Raw genomic sequence first — 21,010 nt, 5'->3', positions numbered from 1 at the left:
TTTAAACAATTATCATTTGTAGTAATATGATAAATAACAGATATCATTAATATCACTAGTTACTGGTCACCACATCCTACTTTGTGGCATCCGACAACAAATAATAATATTGCCCAAATAATGATAAATTGTCACCATATTATTTGTCATTCGTTCGTTATCTGCTCTCGTATTTGACATTATAATTTGAAAACTTTTCTTACTGTTTCTTGTGACTACACATTTTTACATTTATTCACGAATCAGGTAGGTGCCTACAAGCGTTGTTGTGATCAATTTATTTTTTTATTCATTCTCTATGCCCTTTTTAGGGGCTTTATATTTTAGGGCTACAAAATATCTTAACATATAAAATCACGTGTCACTGTGTTCGTACACGCTAATCCCCGAAACCGCCGATTACGAAACCGATTTCAATGAAATTTTGTGAATGTGCATGATTGATTCCAGCTTGAAACATAGGATAGTTTTGGATCCGATAGGTGGCGCTGTTATCGAGATAAAAAAATTTAAACCCTTTTAAAAAAAAAAATTATTAATTACTGTTGGGGACGGATATAGCACCGTCGCAACGCGGAATAATAGGATTGGAAAAGTTCGGAATGCCGACTTACCCTTTTCTATTCTTCCACGGTTTTCAATCCTTCTTTGCGCTGGTTCACAACAATTCACAAATTTCACAATGCGCGAGCTCACGATGGCTTTGATTTTCGACACGGTCGATAAAGGGGGCTCCGTAATCAAACGATGTTGACAGGACGAATATTTAAACTCAACTCACGTCGGCATAGGAGAGGAGAGAAGTTGGGTAGATAGGCCACAATAATTTTACAAAGGATAGAAGGTAGGTAACACGATGCTAGGTGCCAACAATTACATTGTAGGTTTTCCTATCGTTTCGCTTGGGTAGAATGCAAATAAAAAATACTCAATAAAAAATATCAATGAAAACTACTTAAAAATATATTTTTTCTATACAAATGTATGAACGCGTAACGGAAACGCGCTGCTTTGACAGTTTGCTTTGAGCTCGGATACTGAAGTCGAATTCTTATTGAATATTATTAACCTGCGTTTTACTTTTTAATCATAATTTAAATAAATAAAAATTAATACCCAAAATAAGATGGATACTTCGCCAACGTGTTCTAAATGATAATAGTGAATTGTGTGGTTGAATAATTGAATCATTAATGCGAAAAAGTTTCGTGTCTCGGCCATTTGCGGAAAAAAACTTATTCTGGATACTGGAAATACTGAGTTATAGAGCTTAGTGGATTTATGGGGATAATTTTAGATTGTACCTAATTGTATCTTGTTCGTGGGCTAGCGTCTAGATGTGCATATTTGATATCAAGTACATAGTAAGTACGAGTATAGACATCAGATGTCCAGCATCCCTTCTACAAAATGTCACCGACCGCCACTGCAATACATCTCATAATTGGGCGTTTAAAATAAATTTCAAAACAAACTAAGTCTTTTCTGCTAACCCCTGTAAAAATTACGTAATGTTTAGATAGTTGTTTTACTGAGGTCGATAAACCGGGCCGGAACAGTTTTACGAATTCGCTACGCTGTAAAATTTCAGCGACTGTTTATTTTCATTTTGTGTAGGCAAACCACAGTACGGCATTTCTCCGAAGATTGATATAAGATCTAAAAATCAATTTAGTTTTCTCATTCTTCTGTAAAACTTTATTTTACGACCCAGAGATGAAATACAAAATAATATTATGTATAATTTCAGAACTGTTTAAATTTATTTTTGTTTACATTTTTATTACTGTGAGTTAGAACAATGTGCTGTCCATTACAAACAGTAGATTAATTTATTAAAAAAACTGGAATATACGTAAAATTAAACTTTGTTTGATCTGCTGCCAATGTGATTTATTATTTTTTTTTACGATGATTTTTTTTCACACAGGAGGTCCTGAAGAAAATAATTTCCCTCGGGACCGGGATTGCCAATTCGTGGGGAATTCCCCAAATTGCGGAGAATTTATAATATTTTTCAAGGATTGGGTATTTTGCGGGAAGTTCTTTTTAGTGGGAAAATGCGGGGATTCTGGGCATTTCTTCATTATCCGACGATATTAAAAATGTATATTTGCAATTATTGTGAAAATGTACTGTAATTTGGTTTTCTTTCGCAGCGTTTAACGCCGGATAAGTGTATATAATATATTTATATAAATAGCATCATGATATTTTCGAACACTGGGTAGAAATGAACCTAGATCTGGAATCTGATAAGATACCCTGTTGTAGGAGGGAGGAAACACTGAAGCCAATATTCCACAGCCGAGCTGTCGAAAATAGAACACGCAATCTTAAATATGAGACGTATGCCTACAGATGTTGGGCACGCTATTGACTTCGGAGCAGCTTCCATTGAAATACCAGTAGAACAAGGGTAGATTGGATATTATATATATGGTACAGGTAGGCGACTAAGTCCCGCATTACCGCTGTCTGGAACCAGTGGGATTATGGCAATCCCAAGTTTGACGTTTGTTTTGAGGCTGAAGTAAGTGGTTAAAGGAAGCGTAAGTTGCGTACGGTAACCGAATAAATCATCGCAATGATAATTCATCACATCTTTAAAAAGTTATAAAAAGTCATGGAAAGTGATGAAACAAAATTTTATTAACTGGGTTAAGTAGGTTAGGTTAAAAAAAAAAATTTTTCATCGCTTCGAATGACTTTATATCACTTTTTAAAAGTGTGTTGAATTGTCACTGTGTTGAGTTATCATGGAACCGTTGCGTACATTAAAAAAAAAATGAATTCCGCACAAGAGTCCCAACTGCTCCCAACCGTCTAGAGCCAGTGAGACTATGGTATCCCCAATTGGGTATGTTGTGGGACTGAAAGTAGTGGGGAGATGAAGGAGATGGAAAAGAAGAAGAATATAGTGAAGTACCTTGCTATTCATATCGGGTCCCCAAGCATGGCCAAAACGATTTCAAACAACGTTTCAATTTTGAATGGTGGTCTTACACTACAATACTGAAAACATTCAGACAAAAAACACTGAAAACATTCAGACAAAAAACACTGAAAACATTCAAATAAAAAACACTGAAAACATTCAGATAAAAAAACACTGAAAACATTCAGATAAAAAACACTGAAAACATTCAGACAAAAAACACTGAAAACATTCAGACAAAAAACACTGCAAACATTCAGACAAAAAACACTGAAAACGTTCAGACAAAAAACACTGAAAATTTAATGGCTTTAAAAAATGATCGTTAGTTTCTCAAATTTAACCCTGTCAAACTGTATATTATTGAATGAAATAATTAAAAACACTTTGCTTTTACCACGATTGGATTGAAGCTGGGCGTCTTGTACAGGGCTAGGAGATTCTTCAACAGTGACCAGCTGCTGACCCTGTACAAGTCTCAAGTCCGCCCAACTATTGAATTTGGGAGCCACCTTTGGGCTGGTGCCCCAAAATACTTAATAAACCTGCTTGAATCTGTGCAAAGGAGAGCGATCCGTCTGATTGACAATCCGTTGTTAACAGACCGATTGCCTTCTCTAATGCATAGACGCAATGTAGGCATGCTGTGTCTGTTCTACAGGTATTTCAATGGAGACTGCTCCAAGGATCTAGCAGCATTGATTGCTGATGCACCGGTGCACGTGCGCGAAACTCGACGGATACGAACTGAACACTCGTTCACGGTTGACGTTGGCTTCATGAGAACGGGCCGTTTTTACGACTCGTTTTTGTGTAAGTCGGCTCGTGTGTGGAACGAGCTACCGGCATCTGTTTTTCTTCCCTCCTATAATCCGAGCCTCTTCAAGGCCCGCATTAACAAATCCCTTCCTACAGCCCATACCTTATTCCGCCTCACAACGCCGCCCAACCGGGTGGTGACATAGTTACCCTGTCTGTACACTGCACAGGCAGGGACGCTCTTGTGAGGTGTCACATAAAAAATAAAAAAACGATACATTTAATGTTCTGATGAAGAGAACATCGTTCTCGAAACGTGTTGATTTTTTAAAATAGATTATCATGGTAAGAACAAAGTGTTTTTAATTATTTCATTGATAAAATGTTGCCACAAAGTGAATTTGCAAAATTTGAAGAAGTGTATATTATTTTTTTACATTTTATTAGTGAAGGTCCCATCTAACACATTCTATTTCGGTTGATCCCGCCCACGCCTCTCTCTACTTCATAAATATTTTATTTATGTTGCGGTCAAAATATCTCACCCTTATTACGTCTGAAAGGTCCGGTGATATAAATATGTATAGAGTTGAAGTGTTCCACCTTCGCGTAGGCGGATCTTACATTTCTATGTGCCACTTGACTCGTAATAATAATTCACGTAATGTTGTCTGCACCCCTCTATCGTGCTTCGTGGGCGTGTTGCTTGAAATCATAGGTTATGTTGCTTTGTCGTCATCAAAGTTCTTACATCAGTTTACCTTGTTCTGAGATGTGATGTGTCAATGTTCTTTCTTCACTTTACCTTGTTCTGAGATGTGAGGTGTCAATGTTCTTACTTCACTTTACCTTGTTCTGAGATGTGAGGTGTCAATGTTCTTACATCAGTTTACCTTGTTCTAAGATGTGAGGTGTCAATGTTTGCAAAGACGATTTTTCATAATATATTAACCGATTTCTTATGTTGATGTTGAATCTTGTGTTAAGGCGAAACTTAATGCGAAATCACTCTTTAGATTAATCTTTATAACGAATTGGTGTACATTATGAATACCAAAAAATATGCTTCAGATAAATTGAAGGTTGAGTAGAATACCTACAAATATTAAAATAAATTACTCAATAAAAAATATAAATGTATGAACGCGCAAAGGAAACAACTTTAAAAAAATCAGTATTATAGTTGAGATTATCTGTGACAGTTTCACTTGATTAACTTTTTTGCTTTCTTATAAAATTATTTACAAAATAAATAAAAACCAGTTTTGTGTTTGAAATCGAACATTTCTAGACTCCGTTTGTCAAGCGATTGTAATTCCTATTACCTATAATATAAGTTATACCAAGAATATAAACATTTTTGACTTGTAGCTTCCTCTTAAGTTAAATTTTCCGTCTCCCCAGCGGGGAGGCCATTGGAAAATTTGTTTAAATATTTCCTTCCAAATCCTATTTCTCCAATGTGTACCATTTTAGACACATATTTGGGGCCCCCTCCGAAGTGAGGGGCCCTAGGAAATGTGTCAACAAATATGTAGTCCTTGAAGAGGTTCCTGGCTGAGGGGACCCTCCCCGACGTTGAAGCCCTAGAACCGGGCCCCTAGGGCTTCTAGCGGAAGTCCGGACTTGGGTACATTCTTTAATTTCTTTCCCGACGTTAAATCAGTTCTATTAACCTCACGTTACATAGTAGTCATTTGTCGTTAAAAACATGCAGTCTTTAATGATTCTTCATGTTTTGTTATCGATTCTGCCTTTTTTCTTATACAGGGTGGGGCAAAAGTAATCACCCTATTACTTTTGCAAATTGCGCCAAATGTCAATTCGGTTTTGACATTTCTGAAGTAAACAAACGCAGAATACAAATCGACAAGACATGTGGGGCAAAAGTAATCACCCTATTGGAAAACGCTATAACTTTTGCAAATGGCGCCAAATGTCAATTCGGTTTTGACATTTCTGAAGTAAACAAACGCAGAATACAAATCGACAAGACATGTGGGGCAAAAGTAATCACCCTATTAGAAAACGCTATAACTTTTGCAAATGGCGCCAAATCTCAATTCGGTTTTGACATTTGTGAAGTAAACAAACGCAGAATACAAATCGACAAGACATGTGGGGCAAAAGTAATCACCCTATTGGAAAACGATATAACTTTTGCAAATGGCTCCAAATGTCAATTCAGTTTTGACTTTTGTGAAGCAAACAAACGCAGAATACAAATCGACACGACATGTGAGGCAAAAGTAATCACTCTATTGGAAAACGCTATTACTTTTGCAAATGGCGCCAAATGTCAATTCGGTTTTGACATTTGTGAAGTAAACAAACGCAGAATACAAATCGACAAGACATGTGGGGCAAAAGTAATCACCCTATTGGAAAACGCTATTACTTTTGCAAATGGCGCCAAATGTCAATTCGGTTTTGACATTTCTGAAGTAAACAAACGCAGAATACAAATCGACAAGACATGTGGGGCAAAAGTAATCACCCTATTGGAAAACGCTATAACTTTTGCAAATGGCGCCAAATCTCAATTCGGTTTTGACATTTGTGAAGTAAACAAACGCAGAATACAAATCGACAAGACATGTGGGGCAAAAGTAATCACCCTATTGGAAAACGATATAACTTTTGCAAATGGCTCCAAATGTCAATTCAGTTTTGACTTTTGTGAAGCAAACAAACGCAGAATACAAATCGACACGACATGTGAGGCAAAAGTAATCACTCTATTGGAAAACGCTATTACTTTTGCAAATGGCGCCAAATGTCAATTCGGTTTTGACATTTGTGAAGTAAACAAACGCAGAATACAAATCGACAAGACATGTGGGGCAAAAGTAATCACCCTATTGGAAAACGCTATTACTTTTGCAAATTGCGCCAAATGTCAATTCAGTTTTGACTTTTGTGAAGCAAACAAACGCAAAATACAAATCGACAAGACATGTGGGGCAAAAGTAATCACCCTATTGGAAAACGCTATTACTTTTGCAATTTGCCCCAAATGTCAATTCAGTTTTGACTTTTGTGAAGCAAACAAACGCAAAATACAAATCAAAAAAAAACTACAGCAAAAGAACTTCGGGTGATTACTTTTGCCCCATCCTGGACGTTTCAATTTACTAATTACATTTTTTCTTGTTTCAGGTATCGGAGGTTGAAAGACGTGCCTTTTTCCTAGCAAGATTAAGGTGAGTTTTTAATTTTTTATCAATACTTAAGAGTCCCAACTGCCGGGGTCAGGGGGACTACAGCAACTCAATGCCTGAGAATGTTAGCAGGCGAAAAACAAATGGCATCTGAGATTTGACAATTATCTACCTAACCTAACCCCATTCTATCGTTTTTTTATGTTATATAAATCGTTAAAAAAATCAATGTAATACTAATGCATCCCTACCCAGGCATCGGGGGTTCAACTCTCTGCTATCTAATTCCTCCATCAAACATTTCAACAACTCTCCTAAAATCACCACAGTAAGCTGAATATGTTGCTTGTGTTGTGATGGAGGACTAAGCCAGCCGAGGAATTGAACACACTACGCCTGGGTGGGACCCAAACGCGATGTCAACTCGGCCACCGACCGGTCGAATATATGTTATTATATTAAAACACAAATAGCTTTGGTTACATCACTTTAATATACATAACCTCTACATGTTTCATCAACAAAGTTCACCTCATCAGGAGCAAGTATATACATCCTGATGAAGTGAACATTGTTCATGAAACATGTAGAGGTTATATATATTAAAGTGACGTAAACAAAATTATTTGTGTTTCAATATAATAAATAATGACATCACAAAGTGATGAGTTTTCAGAAGACATTTTCTTCGAAAAATTAATTTATATGTTATTAGGATATTGGTAAACCATAATTTTTTTTAAATATGGTGCCATAAAGTCACTTTTAACTAGCGTTCGCCCAATTTTAATTGATGAAAGTTTTAGACCAAATTCGCATTTATATAGACTCTCGCCTAACTTAGCGGTGTTCGTTAATGTTCGCTTGTAAAATCGTGACTTTTAACGCGAATTTCGCAATTTTTCCGCGATAACGCGATTTTTGTTATTTTGACGCCAATAACGCAAAATTCGCATTTTTCGGATAAATAACGCAAATATTTCATGCGATATTCTGGAATAATCAAAAAAATAGTAATATTATATGTTTTGAATATTTCTTGTTCTATGCTTTTCACGTGCCTGATTAGCCACAGAACAGAACAGCGCGGCACTAAGATAAAGAACGTCTTCATACCGCCAGCGTTGGGCGGTAACTAAATACAAAAGCGTGAAACCCTTACGTAGACGGTATAGAGGTTATATCACAATTGCAAATTCAATGTTCGAAAATCGATCAATATTCGTGTAAAAATGAACCGCAAGAAAATGCATATTTTGTGAAGTTCTGTTACATGAAAATTTCCTCCGATAATCGAATAAAAAATGAATTTCCCACATTATACAATAAAAACATATCCGAAAACGGGTTTGTAAATGGGATATTTTGCAATAGACAGTTTTTTTTAGGCCTGATACTTTATTTTTTTCTAGGCTTATAAAAAGTTAACAAAAAATGATCGTTTGCTGACAAGGCTAAGATGTGTTCTACTTGCAGTATTTAATTAAAGCATCTGTAGTATTTCTAAGCAATCAAATGTTCAAACCAAAAACACCTGATTTTGCATAACTTGGTATTGGATCGCCTTAGTTGGGACTTATCTAAGTTCCCGCCGACAACACCGCGTAGGTACCTACTGTCATTTTTGTAGATTGAAAATGCCACCAAATTACCACCATTTCTGCTGAAAAATAGTACCGCTTTTAAAAAAAATAACGCGAATTTCACCAAAGAATAACGCGAATTGTTCATGTCCCTAGTCGTAATTCATGACGACTTACAGCTCAGTGCTCTGTTATCAGGGTTGCCCGTATGCAGATAATTGTATTTATGCTTTTGAAAATTGCTCACTTCAAATTACTATGCAGGGGTAGAAGGTTGCACTGGAAATAGATCTAATCAATTTAATGGGTGTATATAAATAATAGAACAGAGAACTGCATCGGGTGTGTTCTAATTTACTTTACAGTCTGTTGGTATTTTTATATTCCATCGATTTTTTAAATCTTTTCTTCTAAACTATGCAACGGATATTGATAAGGTTTTCACCATTATTTAGAGAATTTCTTCCGGAAGGTTTACATATATAATATATGCATATTATATTTAAAGAAAGTAGAGAAAAGTCTATGTTTTGTAATCAAGTCGTAAAAATATATATTTTCCGGGTGCTTTCATTGCTAACGCTGACTAAACCTTATGAGATACATCATAGTAATGTACTATGGAAATGTAGATCTTTAAAAGGCCTACAGAAAAGTCCGCCATGGTGTGCGTCTATATAGTCTATCCTCTAAGTCGCTGTCCGCGTCTATCTGTTTGTGCACTTATTTCTTCTAAAATACATTTAGTTTTTATATATAAAACATAAATATTATTGTTGTTTTCCCACAAACAGTTCTCCAACTCGTCGTGGAAGGAGAATTTAGAGAATAAGTTGTTTATATTAAATCAGGGATTTATTCAATACTTCGCGTATTACAAGAGTGACTTCGATGGTCGACCTAACTAGGAGCTGGCTAAATGAGATCTGCAAACACCATGTTTGTCTGGAAGCATTCTAACTGGTCCTGGCGACTACTGACTACTAGCTGCCATCTTGCGGTCTTCCAAGCAAGCTCTCTGCACTACTACCCTCTATGAGTGCATCTGTGAAGCCTTTAGCTAACTCACTTCCCAACAATTATATTTGTAGAAAGTAGATCTTAGTAGGCAGTCAATAAGATAACCTCTCAATTAGAACACAAAACGATGACTTGTAACAGAAATAAGGCAGACAGTAATACTATTATCTTCTGCAGCACATATATTTTTTAATAATAATTAATATTTTCTGACGTGTACCCGACGTTTGCTCGACTTCTACTTTCTATAAATATAATATGCATGTATTATACAGGGTGTCCGGAAACTCGTAGTACAAGCGGGAAACTGGTGAATCTACATCACATTTGGAGTCGATTTTGTAGTATATATTTTTTTTATTTGAGCTTTCATTATCGAGTAAATCGAGTTTGAAGTTGATTTTTTTTTTTTTTTTTAATCAAATTCTTATAAATTATTACTGAAGATCAAAGTACCCAACTAATTAAAACTATTTGAAAGTAAAACAAATGAAGAAACTCGTATTTGAAGCATTATTTTGAAATCACCCTTCATTTAACCCGGTGTAATCATCAAATATTTCTGCTCTGCAGGGTTAAAACATCTGTTATTCAACCCTAAACACCAGAAAAAACTTTAACCCTAAAATAGCCGAAAAATATTTTTTTTTGTTTTTTTTTTTTTTTTTTGAAAATGCTCAAATCAAAAAACTTTATGTTTTTTTGGGTTCCCCATGTGGTGTAGATTCTCCAGTTTCCCGCTTGTACTACGAGTTTCCGGACACCGTGTATATATAAACCTTCCGGAAAAAATTCTTTAAATGATATTGAAAACCCTATCAAAATCCGTTGCGTAGTTTAGAAGAAATAAGCGCACAAACAGATAGACGCGGATATCAACTTTATTTTAATATAATAGAGATTTATTTGACCTCCTTTGAGGCATTAATTTACCAAAGCCCTTGGCGATGAAATATAAATTCGTTAACCTGTATATTTATGTATTAACGTCCTTTTTAGGGGATAAATAAAATACATAAATAGTAAAAATTATACAGTATTTATTATCTTTCACTTAATTGCCTCATTTACAACGTGACGTTTTCACGTCAGACGTTAGTTTTAAGTCATTAGTTAAAAGCCTTAATTGTAAATAACTCGACATTAATCTTAGTTATAAGCCACTAGTTATAAGTCACTAGCTACGAAACTTAGTTATAAGCCAAAGGTAATAAGTTATAAGTCTAAATAATAAATTAAATGCATAAACTATGTTGTTAAGTGCCCTTAGGGTGATTTTCTCACGAAAACGGCGCCATACAAATAATCCAATCATTATTATTATTAATATGTCAATCATTTGTAGTTTTCATTATTATTATATCAATCATCAGTTTCATTTTTCCGATTTATGTCCGGGTTAAATCTTCCCCAAAGGAAAAACTAAACCCTTTGACACTTTTCCACAAATGATCATCTAGTCAATCCACATTATGCAAGTGCATTATATAAGCATAATAAATACAAAACAATACAAGAACAACACGTCAACTCACCAGAGATCAAATGGGAAAATAATTTACCGACTCCAGATATTTTCATATCAGAGGGTTCGGCTCGGTAGAACTCCTAACAGGGCGTATAAATCCTACTGATCCCTCAACATAAATATTTAAAAAATCTTTTGTTATCCTACCCCTACATTTTGAATGAGTAATTAATCTCTTTTTATTTTTATTTTCAATTCCAAACTATTTTTGAGTCATCAGTACTTATAGTAGCTGTGCTAACGGTCAAGTAATTAACATTAATAAAAAAAATCAAAAGTAATGTCTACCTTTAAAAACTACAGACAAATTAACCATCTGTTTTTGACATACCTACTGATATAATATTTAGAACTGGTAAATTCGATTTATCAATATGCATTATTAATGATAGGGCCAGATATAGATAGCAGGATCCGTGGGTTGAATAATATATTTATATTTACAGTTTAGGCGTGGGTTTTCATATGTTCTACGTTTATTTTAATCACCGCACAAGTAAAGTTAAGTTTGAAGACCAATAAATTTGAAAAATCTTTTGTTATCCTACATGTATTTAAAATTACTGATTTTTGCATTTTTATATATAATTTCTTTGATACATCTAATAAGCCTAAACTTTGAAAAAAAGAGCTTAGGTATGATGCCAGTAGCCGAAATAACAAATGGTAATATTTTTATAGTCTGAGAATGCTAAATACTTTTAATCTCATTTCCTAAATCTGTGTATTTTCTTATTTTTTCAGAAACAGATTTTTGATTATTAGTATGTCAATCATCAGTTGTTATTATTATCATTATGTCAATCATCAGTAGTTATTATTATTATTATGTCAATCGTCAGTAGTTATTATTATTATTATGTCAATCATCAGTAGTTATTATTATTATGTCAATCATCAGTAGTTATTATTATTATTATGTCAATCATCAGTAGTTATTATTATATTTACGCTCTTTATTTTGTTAACAATACATATTCTTATTTTTGTTCAAGAGGTTTATACCTACAAATAATTGTTGTATGCATTTACTATTTACTGTTATAATATGTCAAATGCATTTGGTTATATGTATTATTACTGTTACTATTGTGAACTTACAATCTTCTGAATATTTTTCTTAAGAACTATGTATGTAAAAGCCCAATGGGCGTATAAATAAATAAATAAATTATTATAATGTCAATCATCAGTAGTTCCACCGCCGTCGTCATAACATTTCCTTTTAACTGATATTTTGCTAGGAACACTTTGAATTTATTCGTTAAATTCCTGCAGTCCCGTTCTTAACATGAACACGAATAATTTAACCAGATTTTTGATAAATTAACATCATTTTACATCAGTTTGTTTTTTCCGTGTAGTATTTGTAATATCTGATGGGCGGACATAACAGTATAACTGCTTTTTTGACCATTTAACGATTTATATGAGAAAATGTGTCTTGTGTATGCCGGCATCAGTGGTATTAACAGTATAGTTACACCAGTACTCAAAACATAAATAAACAACTTTGTGCCTATTAAACTAACTTAAAATACTTGAGATAATTGGGTTCATAATAATGTTTTTTTGCTCTCCTGAAAAGTTACACTTTTGCAGTTATACTCTTATGTCCGCCCATCAAAGATATGTTCTTGTAGTCTGGTCGGTGGCTGAGTTGGCATTGTCGCGTTTGGGTCCCACCCAGGTGTAGTACGTTCAATTCCACGGCTGGTTATGTCTTCCATCGCGACACAAGCAACATTTTCCGCTTACTGTGGGGTATACCTAGGAGATTTTCAAATATTGTCAGGTAATTCTTAACTCGGGAATGTTTGTCCTTTTTTATAAAACGAAAAGAAATTCTGTCGTTTGGGAGGCGTGTAATGTAATGTACCAACGCCAACCTGTACATACTATGTTCAATTCATTGTTAACTATTTTAATTGCGATTATTAGCATTGAGTCGCGTTGTTATAACTCTTTAACGACCGAGTGTTTATGGTTGATGAGAATTATCGTCCACTTAATGGCGGTGGTCCATCCTTGCCAATAACAATCACTATTATATTGTCGCTTTTATTGTTTATTCCAAGCAATAATATTACACTCCACATAGACACGTGATTGTATCTCAAAATAAACACAAAATGTGGCAAGTAAGAAAAACTCTTATGTTTCCAGTAAATTCTTAAAGGGGTTTTACATGTAGGTAGTCGATAATAATGATCATATAGATTTACAAAAACATAACAGAAGGTTTAACCCCTCCAGTGTTTTAGGGTCATATATGACCAGGCGACCATATTTTATAAAAGTATTTTTATCTTTTTTTTCTATAATTTGGAAATACGTAAATAATAATTCTTTCCAGATTGCCTCAAATATTTATACTGGACGCCATTAATAAAATCCTAAAAATAGCCAAAATGAATAATTTATATTGTGCGTCGCAATTTAATTTTTTTAATATACAGGGTGTATCGGCACGTACCGGACAAACTTTAACCAGCTATTCCTTAGCACATTTGGAGTAAAAAAAGTTTTTTTCAATTAAAAACAAAAAAAATAAAAATTTCTACACTACATCACTGTCATTGGCATTGCTTTTCGTGTTCAACAGCTGTTATAAGCAAGTATGTCGAAAAGCGTCTTCGCTCTTTCGCACACACTAAATAATAATAGTTAAAAATGAGACGAATGGTGCCGTGCTATTTCGTTGTGATTGTAAAAGCGCGCCAATATAGGTACACACGTACATTATTCAACGGAATTCGAATAAAATATTGCCAGATGGGTCTTCAAACTTTGACAAAGGATAAAACAGTGGTGACATGTGGTGAAAATATGAATAATAAATTCTTTATTAAAAAAAAACGTTACCGGACAGCAAAGTGCACATAAGATTTTTTACTCCAAATATGCTAAGGAATAGCTGGTTAAAGTTTGTCGGGTACGTGCCGATACACCCTGTATAATAATAATAAGTTTTATTTATTTATTTTTTACATTTGTTGAAAATAATGTGACCTTGCTGGGGTACCCCGTTCTAAGGTCACATTGTACATCGTAATTTATGTGATTTATAAATTGTAAATTTGGTCAAGTGTTTTTAGTAAATTAATTTTTGTAAACGTTCAAAATATGCAGGGGGTAAATAATGTAAGAAAAACATAACATTATACAAGAAAAATTTATAGTGGTAAAATATACAGAAGAAAAACATAATATAAGGTTAACCTTTGTTAGGTTGCAACATTTTATCTATATTCTTCCTTCTCGTGTCTATAATCCATGTATTAAGGCGAAGTTTGATGCTAAATCACTATTTTGATTAATCTTTATAAACTAATTGGTGTACATTATGAATACCAAAACGTATGCTTTAGATAAATTGAAAGTTTTCCTATCGTTTCGCTTGAGTAGAATACAAATAAAATAATAAATTACTCAATAAAAAATATAAATGTAAACTACTAAAAAATATTTTTTTTCAATAGAAATTTATGAACGCGTAAAGGAAAAAACTTTAAAAAAATACAGTATTATAGCTAAGATTATCTGTGACAGTTTTACTTGATTAACTTTTTTGATTTCTTATAAAAAATTATTTACAAAATAAATAAAAACTAGTTTTGTGCTTGAAATCGATCGTTTCTAGACTCCGTTTGTCAAGCGATTTTAATGCCTATTACCTACAATATAAGGTATACTAAGAATATACACATTTTGACTTGTAGCTTCCTCTTAAAGATTTAAACTCAGTGGCATTGAAATAACAGCGTTCCCATTGTGTTCTAGTCCGTCCGTTACACAAATTTGTGCTTCCTGCAATTATAGTTCGTTTAACTCAATTTTAACTCCGAAAACAGGCGAATAGTCCGCTTCGGGTATTATCTAATATAATTAGGTTGTTAGTTAGTTGCTTACTTAAACAGGGCCGGTGTGTCGCGAACTGTGACGCTGTTTTGAGTAGGGGTAGGCAGAGAATACATACCACGTGTAGGGGAAAAAATGGTAATCATTGCCCGCTTGAGGTTCCGTTATAAGCGTTCAAAAAGAAGAAGAAGATTGCTGAAGATGGTTTGAAAGGGAGATTTGTAAAAACGAATAATAGAGGGAGCACGCTAATATTAAAAAAAAAACATTATAATAGGAAAAAGAAAGTAAGGATATAATGGCCAACCTTATGATTCCAGAGATAGCCTCATTTTTAATGTCAGTGCCATACAAATTTTTCTTAGAAAAATGAAAAATGAAAACTCCTTCATTTGTACACGCAATTGCTTCATACGAAATTATATAGCATAGTAGTGATCAACAGAATCCATTTCTAGCCAAAAAACCCTTGAAAATTCAAGTTTCTATGTCTATGAAAGGCCATTTTCAGCCCACTGTGAGATGTGCCACCGGTGTTGCTCGGGGTTATTAATGGTTTTGAATAAAGTTTTGAGGTTTTGAAAACTGACTGCATTCCTCCATGACGTCCTCGACATCTTCAATCATCCATCTCGTACACCTCATGTTACCATAAATAATTATTTTATTCATTTCTTCCTCAGGCGTCTCCGACTTTTTCCACCATTCACTACTGAATAACATAATGTTACTTCAAAAAAATTACATCTTATCGACTTCGTATCTCATTCCAGAGCAGAGAAAATGCGTTAAGTTTTTCTCGGGCGTCCCCGACTTCTTCGAATAGGGGCTGTTCAAGTATTATGTAAGCACTATAGGGGGGCAGGGGGGTCTTTGCTTTGCTTATTTTTGATGACAGGGGGGGTGGGGGGGTCAAGATAGTGATTACGTCAGCACTCAGCAGTAGTTATTTTTTTTTACACATTGGCAACCCACACATTGTCTATGTTTGAAAACCGAATACATATTCGGGGATTCCCACAAATAATTAATATGTTTAGGTACTCGCTTAAAAAACAGAATACATTAACAGAAAAATGCATATAGGTACCAATTTTTACGTAAGCATGGGAGGGGGGGGTAAGAGCTTTGCTTACTTTTGGTGACAAGGGGAAGAGGGGGTAAATAATTGTAATAAATCTGCTTACGTAATACTTGAACGGCCCCATATTCAAACGACTCTCTCCTGGCACTAATAAGAACAATCTTTGAAATTTTCAGCTAAATCGATCCAGTAGTTTTCGAATCTATAGGGTACAAACAAAGAAACTTTCATTTTTATATACAGGGTTTTCCAATAAGAGGTGTTATTTTGATATTCAATCGTAAAAGATCAATGGTTTCTTTGCTTGTGTGGCACGTAGCGCCGTCTTGTTCAAAGTGAACGTTGTCCAGATCAATACCATCCAATTCCGGCCATAAAATATCGTTAATCATTTCTCGATAGCGCAATCCATTCACCGTAACTGTTGCTCCAGCCTCATTTTCGATAAAGTAAGGTCCAATGACTCCGCCAGACCATAAACCGCACCAAACAGTCATAGAGAGGCTTTTCAACAATAACTCTTGGGTTTTCCAAGCTCCATATGCGACAATTTTGCTTGTTGACGAAGCCACCGAGGTGGAAATGGGCCTCATCACTGGATGATTTGCATTTGATTTACTCAAGTGAATTTTAATAATTTCAATGCGTCGTTGAAGCGTGTATCGTTCCATTTTTATTGATGGCGTAGTTTCTACTTGTCAAATGTCAAAAAATGACAGCTTCAAAAGTAACATCTACCGAAATAGCGGGCTATTCAAAATAACACCTCTTATTGGAAAATTGTGCCTGTGCATTATATTATCAATTATCAATAAATAACAGGTGGAATATTAAGTTAATAATAAAAGAAATACTTGCAAAATTGAAAAAACTTTGACGCGCTTCACAAAATCTGATTTCACTTCTCAACAACATGGCTGTGTCTGCCGATATGGCAGTTTTCGATCCACAAATACGGGACATATAAAATATTTACAAAAGGACAATCAAAGTGAGAGTGGGCAATCACTAGTTGCGGCCAAATATAGCCTAGTTTTCCCTATCCCAATTGTCCCCCTTTTAAAAATATATTTGGTGACCGGATCTGAATTACTAGCTAATATACGAAATGACTTCCTGTTTGAGACTAGGTGTCATTATCATCTGTGCGTAAATTCCACCAATAATATTATAATATCTATTTGGCCGAAAAAAACATGTAATTCGTTTAGTTTGTTTATTTTTCAATTGTATTTTTTTGTTGTATTTTCTCTAGTCATTAATTTATTTTTATTGGATCATTTGGCAGATGGTCCGCTATAAAAAAAATAAAAAAAAAACTGGTCACCATTTTCATCTTAGCCCGAAAATATAACATTCCTAGAACGACCTCTAGAGCGGACTATACTTTCGTATGTTTCGATTCTATAATTCATGCTGTCTGTCTGTAACCTGGCTTCTGTTCTCTGTACTCGTTCACAGTCATTAAACTAGCATTTTTACTGCAGGTCATATTATATTATAAACGTAATTGTACCATGTGCGTGTCGCTATAACTCAGAAACGAGTTCCAGTACGATCAAGCGAGTTATATGGTGTGGTAGCCTTCTATCCCCCATCCATAAAGAAGGTTCCCGTTTTTACCTGAAGGGCGTGCTTTTGAAGATATAAGGGCTGGAAGTTTAGTCCTCTAGAAATTTCTAGAACATTCGAGAACATTCGAGAGTATTCTATAGCATTCCACAACATTCCAGAACATCCCGGAACATTCTGGAATGTTCGGGAATAGGCTGGAACGTCGGGATTACCGGCATTTATTTAGGTAACAGTTTATCCTGATAAACTTTTAGTAAATTCGTAATCTTGACAATACATTGGTATCTATAAATAGTATAAAACAAAGTCACTATCCGCTTCTATCTGTTTGTGCGCTTAGTTCTTCTAAACTTTACAACGGATTTTGATAGGGTTTTCACTATCATTTAGAGAATTTCTTCCGGAAAGTTTATATATATATAATACATGGATATTATATTCGTAGAAAAGAGAGAAAAGTCAAAATTTTACTCCAAATCATTCACAACCCCGAGCAAAGCCTGGTACACGCAAAACCTCCTAGATTATATTTAGAAGGTTTTGTTACACGTCAGCTAATACGACTATATAGTCTATCCCATACAATTATGCATATTATACAGGGTTTTCCAATAAGAGGTGTTATTTTGATATTCAATCGTAAAAGATCAATGGTTTCGTTTCTTGTGTGGCACGTAGCGCCGTCTTGTTGAAAGTAAACGTCGTCCAGATCAATACCATCCAATTCCGGCTATAAAAAATCATTAATCATCTCTCGATAGCGCAATCCATTCACCGTAACTGTTGCTCCAGCCTCATTTTCGAAAAAGTAAGGTCCAATGACTCTGCCGGACCATAAACCGCACCAAACAGTCACACGTTGAGGATAGAGAGGCTTTTCAACAATAACTCTTGGGTTTTCCGAGCCCCAGATGCGACAATTTTGCTTGTTGACGAGGCCACCGAGGTGGAAATGGGCCTCATTACTCAAGATGATTTGCATTTGATTCACTTAAGTGAATTTTAATAATTTCAATGCGTTGTTGAAGCATGTATTGTTCCATTTTTATTAATGACGTAGTTTCTACTTGTCAAATGTCAAAAAATGACAGCTTCAAAAGTACCATCTACCGAAATAGCGGGCTATTCAAAATAACACCTCTTATTGGAAAACCCTGTATTTACATTAAGTAGAGAAATGTCGATGTTTTATAATCGAGTCGTATAAAAAAAATATATTTATAATTTTCGGGCGCCAGAATATTACAAGCATCCTTTTTTGGACGCGAAGTCTAATATTCCTTGAATTATGAGTTTATAATCTGTATATGTTTTTCTTTCTTTCACGTAGGTATATAATATTTCATTTGATTTTATTTTAATAATCAGAAAATCTATTCATTTAATTGCATTTCCAATCTTGTCAGTATTGAAAGCATGCAGTCTCTGGGTGCATCGGTATGCCACGCGTTCCTCCACCATCACTATGACGGCGTGGTTTTCCCGGAGACTAGCGTCACGCGCCACGCGTCACCCGTCGGCAGACACATTCTCCACGCCCGCCACCCACGCGTGGAAATTTCTGGTCATCTCTCTTCGAAATGGTACAGGCTATAAGCGGCCAGACCATTTAAGACATAATGCAATTTCTTCAGTTATCTTATAGATATTTTTTTTATCTAGGAATTGTTCAGTTTTTAATTTAATGTAATTTAAGAAGTGAAATGGGGATAAGGCTCTCGACTAGCAATCGCTGGTTAATTAAATTGTATTATTTCACAATTTAATCATTTAAATTAATATAACGTGTATTTGCGGGTTCTAGAGTGGAAGATTTTTATTTTTATTTTTTTAAATTTATTTATTAAATTGAATATAATTACATTTAATACAATATAAGAAATGGGTAGTCCCACAAAGCTGTCACAATCAGCTTGTCAGTAGGTTCTACCATTTAATGTTATAACATAATACACATTAGCTTAAGTTTAAATATTAATACCAAATATAATGTTTAGGATAGATAAACGTTTTGTTCATTTATTAACCACTTTTTTGTCAGTTTAGGTCAGGGTTCGTCATTATTTTTTAAGTTAAAGTTTTCGTTAAATTTGTTATAAATCACAGGTATCAAATAGTCAAGTGTTCTGCTACCATACTTATTTGATATTAGTGGAATTTTTAGGCCTTTTTTTTTCAGTAAATCTTTTTTTGTGACTATGCACCAATGACTTTTTGCACGCATTTTCTCCCTCATTATCCATAATTATTATGAACCATATAATTATAATATACTTTCAGTATCGCCCTGGTAAGAGCTCCATTTAGGATTGAAATTTTGTTTGAAATGGCTTTAGCCGTGTTTGGTGATCAGATCTGAATAGTCAGGAGCTTCCCCATCTCCTCCCCCTCCCGACTACTTCAACCTAATAACAAACCCCAATTGAGATTGCCATTTTTTCAATGGCTCCAGACTGTCGGGAGCAGTTGGGACTCTTGTGCGGTATTCATATTAATCAAAAAAAAATCGAGTTTGAAGTTGGAATGTTTTACGTTTTTAAGTTTTTTTAACCCTTGAGATGCCGGAAAAACGTTAAAATAATCGAAATGATCAGATCGAAAGTAAAAAAATTGTTGATTTTGATTCACAAGTTTCCCGCTTGTACCACGAGTTTCCAGACACCGTGTATAATAATGTATTCTCAACTATTTCCACAGCCTCTTCAAATAGACCAGTCAACGATCACTGGAGTTGGGAGTTGTAGTTTGTAGTTGTATTGCGGTCCGTACTTGTGGATCCAATTAAAACAACTTGCTAATGATTACAACAACTAACTAACGGGAAGTTCTGTTTACATCACTTCGTCTATTTTATCTTTTCATATCTAATACAGTACATAGTTGTTTCTTTGGGAGCCAGGAGTGATTTATACCGGCTTCAATTTCACATACCAATATTACACTACCAACATTCCTAGAGAATGCCTAAATTACGATAACGTACTTAGTTCATTAATTTTTCGAAGAAAACTTCTTCTAACTGCTTTTCACTTTGTGATGGCATTATTTATTTTTTATTAAAACACAAATAACATTGTTTACATCACTTTATTTCGATACAAAATCTCAACATGTTTCATGAACCAAGTTCACTTCATCAGGAGCGTATACTATACTTAGTAGAGTATACTTGTGCTCCTGATGAAGTGAACTTGGTTCATGAAACATGTTGAGATTTTGTATCGAAATAAAGTGATGTAAACAATGTTATTTGTGTTTTAATAAAAAATAAATTAGTTCATTAAATTTAATAAAATTATCTGATCGTATAATCATTTCCGATTTAACCTGTTTGTATAAAAGCACAAATTCAATGTTTGATACCCCTGATTTATTATATGTAATCTCTTTTCATACTCCAAGCAGGTCGGTTACAAGACAGTACCTACCATATTATTGTAGCAATTCTATATCAACGTCCCAATATCACACTCCTAAGCGACGGATTCAACAGCTAGGAAA

General features: G+C 34.5%; 1 protein-coding gene across 6 annotated transcripts in view; it reads left to right on the top strand.

Moving 5' to 3' along the window:
* PMCA (plasma membrane calcium-transporting ATPase 3) overlaps nucleotides 1-21,010 on the top strand; it is a 379,691-nt gene that overhangs the window by 115,946 nt on the left and 242,735 nt on the right. For all 6 annotated transcript variants that reach the window (XM_089649335.1, XM_089649332.1, XM_089649334.1 and 3 more), the window contains exon 3: nucleotides 6,857-6,900. The gene's annotated coding sequence lies outside the window, so the exon portion shown is untranslated. The remainder of the gene's footprint in view (nucleotides 1-6,856; nucleotides 6,901-21,010) is intronic.

Source organism: Hesperophylax consimilis, chromosome 29, assembly GCF_061612785.1.
Source record: "Hesperophylax consimilis isolate HC1 chromosome 29, BYU_Hcon_1.0, whole genome shotgun sequence".
Classification (NCBI taxonomy): Eukaryota; Metazoa; Arthropoda; class Insecta; order Trichoptera; family Limnephilidae; genus Hesperophylax; species Hesperophylax consimilis.
The sequence above is the reverse complement of the archived record's forward strand: the minus strand, read 5'-3'. Positions and strand labels throughout refer to the sequence as shown.